At 32.0% G+C, this 4,029-nt stretch overlaps 1 long non-coding RNA gene across 2 annotated transcripts; it reads right to left on the reverse strand.

The window, feature by feature from the left end:
- Window positions 1-266: 266 nt before the first annotated feature.
- Window positions 267-3,500, reverse strand: LOC101497491 (uncharacterized). 2 transcript variants are annotated; one of them, XR_001144735.3, is made up of 3 exons: window positions 2,047-3,391; window positions 955-1,407; window positions 267-728 (listed from the first exon to the last, which is right to left on the reverse strand). It is a non-coding gene; the product is annotated as an uncharacterized lncRNA (long non-coding RNA). The 2 variants fall into 2 exon arrangements; XR_012163306.1 differs by having other exon boundaries at window positions 267-1,407; window positions 2,047-3,500.
- Window positions 3,501-4,029: the final 529 nt, after the last annotated feature.

The following is a 4,029-nucleotide window of genomic DNA, read 5'->3' on the forward strand; positions in this document are numbered from 1 at the left end:
TTTTGACAATGCGAATGCATCTTAGATTTATCTGTTCTAAGGGATCAATGCATGCAATCCTTCCAACTGCCAAAGCATTCACATTACGTTCTACATTACTCTCCATCAGGAAATTATTTTGACAATTTCTCATAATTTTTGCAATTGTTCCACTTGCAAAAACTTTCACAACAATAAAAAAATTCATTCCTAAACTTATCAAACTGTGAGTTAATCTGCTATGTAAACTAGAGAGCAAGAATAAAAGAAAAATGTACTAGTAAGGATTGACAACATAAATGCTTATAAATGATACTATTGAAATTAGTAGCATATTTGTATCCAAGAAATATCTTTATAAACTAGAGAATACTATACACATCTTTTACCCTCACTTTCTCACATAAAGGGTAGGTAGTAGAATCTGGATGTAAATAAATATGTAGAAGTTCTAGCAATACAACTATAAAAAGTGAAAAAAGTATTATGGAACAAGTGAAAAAAAGTTCATACATAGCTGTTATTAGAGCTAAACCCTTTTCTAGATCTTGTTAAGTGCTTGCCTTTCTTTGACAAAATTGGCATTTCCAAAGCAGAGTGAGCTGGAACTTATGAGAATCACTATGATGTCAGGCGTGCTTACAACCATCGGATATTGAGTTACATCACATAAGGCTTCTGTTCTTGGAACTCTACCTAGAATTCCTACTCCAGGTCAAATTGATTATCTTTGCAAATGAGATTTTCACCTCCACATCCAAAACAAAACATGAAATTAATACATTATACAAATTCTGAAAGTCAAGGAAAATTTGTACAAATTAACTTTACATTGAAATCTTAATAATAAGGTAGTTATAGGGCAAGTAGTTAACCAAAATTAATGAATTTTACATTAGTTACTGCTTATAAGGATGCTAGTTAGTAGTTATCGTCCAATAAATGAAAAAGGTTTGAAAGTGTTTAATAACTTACAGCTACAAGGAGACCAATCTCTACAGATGCAAACAAGACACCAACGAAAGCTCCAATACAGGCCAGAAAGTCTAACTTGTCAAACTTCTAGATATAGCGAGCCTCATTTACATCGATTAATCCAGGAAGTGCAGATAGGATGATAGCAACAGGGATAGCCATAGGGGTGTAGTATAAGAGCCTTTCAAATAATTGCAGCAACAAAATCACAGTACTTGCCATCACAGGCAAGAAAGTCTAACTTGTCAACCTTTCAGATATAGCAAACCTCATTTACATCGATTAATCCAGGAAGTGCAGAGAGGATGAAAGCAGCAAGGATATCCATATGGGTATAGTATAAGAGCCTTGCAAATAATTGCAGGAACAAAATCACAGTACTGGCCATCACAATATTTGAGACTGTTGTTTGACATCCGACACTATAATTAACTATTGTCCTTGAAAAAGAACCTGCAACAAGAAAATATAGAAAAAGATTTAGACACTCCTCATACAGCCTTTCAGTTGTTATAAAAGAGAAGTAAGATGGTTTCAATATGTTTTCGGTCTTTACAGATATATAACTTTTTACTTTTAGTTCCTACGGTAATTTCTTTATTTTCAGTCTTTGCAAATATTTCGCCTTTTGCTTTTGGTCCTTATTATTTTGTTTATTAAGGGAGTAGAAACATTTAAATCAAGAAAGGGTTTTATGATGATTAAAAACAAAAAGTGATACATTGCAGGGACTAAAAAACATATTTAAACCAAGAAAGATTAACGATTGAAAAAAGACATAACCAGTTGCCACATAGCATGAAGTTAAGGATCCAGCAATGTTCGTGATTCCCATTCACAACATATTGGTCACAAGACTCCAAACTATGAAATAGAAATAAGGTTTAGCTAAGAAGGTTTAATACTACCACGTCCATAGTATTAAAAGTTTGGAAGTACAAATATAGCCTAATAGTGGTTAGTACTTAGTGGTTAGACCGTTTTCTCCCCAATAATACCAATCTCTATTAGGTTTTCAAATGCTACTTGGTTTACTTGTTTTGGAAACTTAATTTTTCCTTGTGAACAAAGACAAAAAATTAACATACTAACCAATCACAAAATGAATAGCTAAGCACTTGCGATATAATCATCCTCACAGTTGTCTTCCCATAGCCCATCATTCATGCACCACAAATTGAAAGTATTTAGAATGCCAAAGTAATCATACTTGTAATCCATAACATGTAATCACGAGACAACAAACCAAGAAACTAACCAACAACATATATACCGCGTCCATTTAAATAAGGATGGTTTTGTTGCGACCTATTCTACAATTTTATTGGTTCAAGTAAGAAAATGGTAATATAGACACTGAGAAAAAAAATAAACTAGGCTAAGATTGTTATTTATTGATGTTTTTACTTACTAGAACAGAAGAATATAGCATCAAGCCATCAATTAGAATGAATTGGGTTAAATTAATTCAAAATCAAGATGCTTTTACCTTCAGTAACAAAATAAACCTAATGTAAGCATATTTAAATTCTACATATACTCAAACACCATACTTTTTCTTGAAATATGTGGCAAGTTTATTTTTCAAATCAATCAACATAAGTAAATGTAAAAGCTAGTTTAGTATTATAATGGTCAATGTAATTATCTGTTCAACTTGATAGAAAATACACTAGAGTAAGACAAAGAAAATTCGTCGTCAAAAGCAAAAAAACATTGCGTCGAAGTTCCTGAGTTTAAGGCTCTAACCAAAGGCTCAATCGCTCCAGAAGAAGCTATTAGATCTTTATTTTCGTCGCATAAAGAGAGATTCAAAATCGCGGTGATTCTGTATCCTTGAAGTTGAAGGTCTTGCGAAGAAACGAGTGAAATTAATGGTTTAATTGCGCCGGCTTTTGCGATTCTGATTCGATTTTCTGGTTTATTTTTTACCGGGTAATTGAATTGCTATGGCGGCTTGTTTCTGGTCTTCAATTCAAGAAGAGTGAAGATTGGAAACAAGTTGACGGATGAAATCATCAGAATTTTCGGAAGCACAGGAGATGAAGAGTTGTCGCGATTGTGAAGAAGTGGTGGCGAATTCGCCGGATCTATCACTGTTGCAGTCGCTTAAAGCCGAAGAAGTGAAGTCGTCGTTGATGGTGAATTCGTTGAAACTGTGTCCCATGTAAGTGTAACTCTCGGTTCCCATCATTGTAACGTTGTTAGGTTAGGAATTGGGTTGCGCCGGACAAACTCGTCGCCGACGCGGAAGTGAAAACATAATTTACCTGTTGATTGTGAGTGAAAACTAAGTTCGCATTGAAGGATGAAAATAGTGATGGGTGAATAATGAAGCTCGCAGAAGGATCAAGCTCACGCAGAAGGATGGCACATGTTTTTCTAACTTTTTTTTGGTGAATTTAGGTGAAATGTTTTTGGCAAAATGCTTGTTAGAAGGGTCTAATATAACCGATCTAACAAAGTTTGTAATAATAACAAATTTGTCAGTGTCTTTTTTTTATATAGTATTTTTTTTAACATGTGTGTTAAAACAGGTTCAATTAGAACAGATCTACCCAAGTTTACTTTAATAACAAACTAGATTATAGTCCGCGCGCTGCGCGGATATTAATTAATTAATTTTATATGTTTTATAAGTAATATTTTATGTATTATAAATATAGTTATCTTATAATATTACTTTATTGATTTGTAATAATTGAATATGATTAGAAAAATTAAAATGAAGGAAAATCATGTTTATCACAATCATCTAATTTAATTTTTAAAATATTTTGTAAAATTCGTATGATAACTTATTATATAGGATAATTATTTGACTCATTGTACTTTGATTATTAATTTATTTTTCAACATATAATGGTACTTGTAGTTATTTGATGAAATAAAATGTAAAATACAAACTCAAAAATAAGATGTAAAAAATGTTAATGTTGAATTATATTGTAGCGTAGCTAAATTTATTTGTTTTAATAGTATGATGTTTTAATTGCGAGCATGAGAAGTTGTTATAAAAAAAATTTATTGAATATATTTCATCAAGAGTTTGTAAAAAAAAAATAAGTTGGTGTG

Source organism: Cicer arietinum, chromosome 5, assembly GCF_000331145.2.
Source record: "Cicer arietinum cultivar CDC Frontier isolate Library 1 chromosome 5, Cicar.CDCFrontier_v2.0, whole genome shotgun sequence".
In the NCBI taxonomy this organism is placed as follows: Eukaryota; Viridiplantae; Streptophyta; class Magnoliopsida; order Fabales; family Fabaceae; genus Cicer; species Cicer arietinum.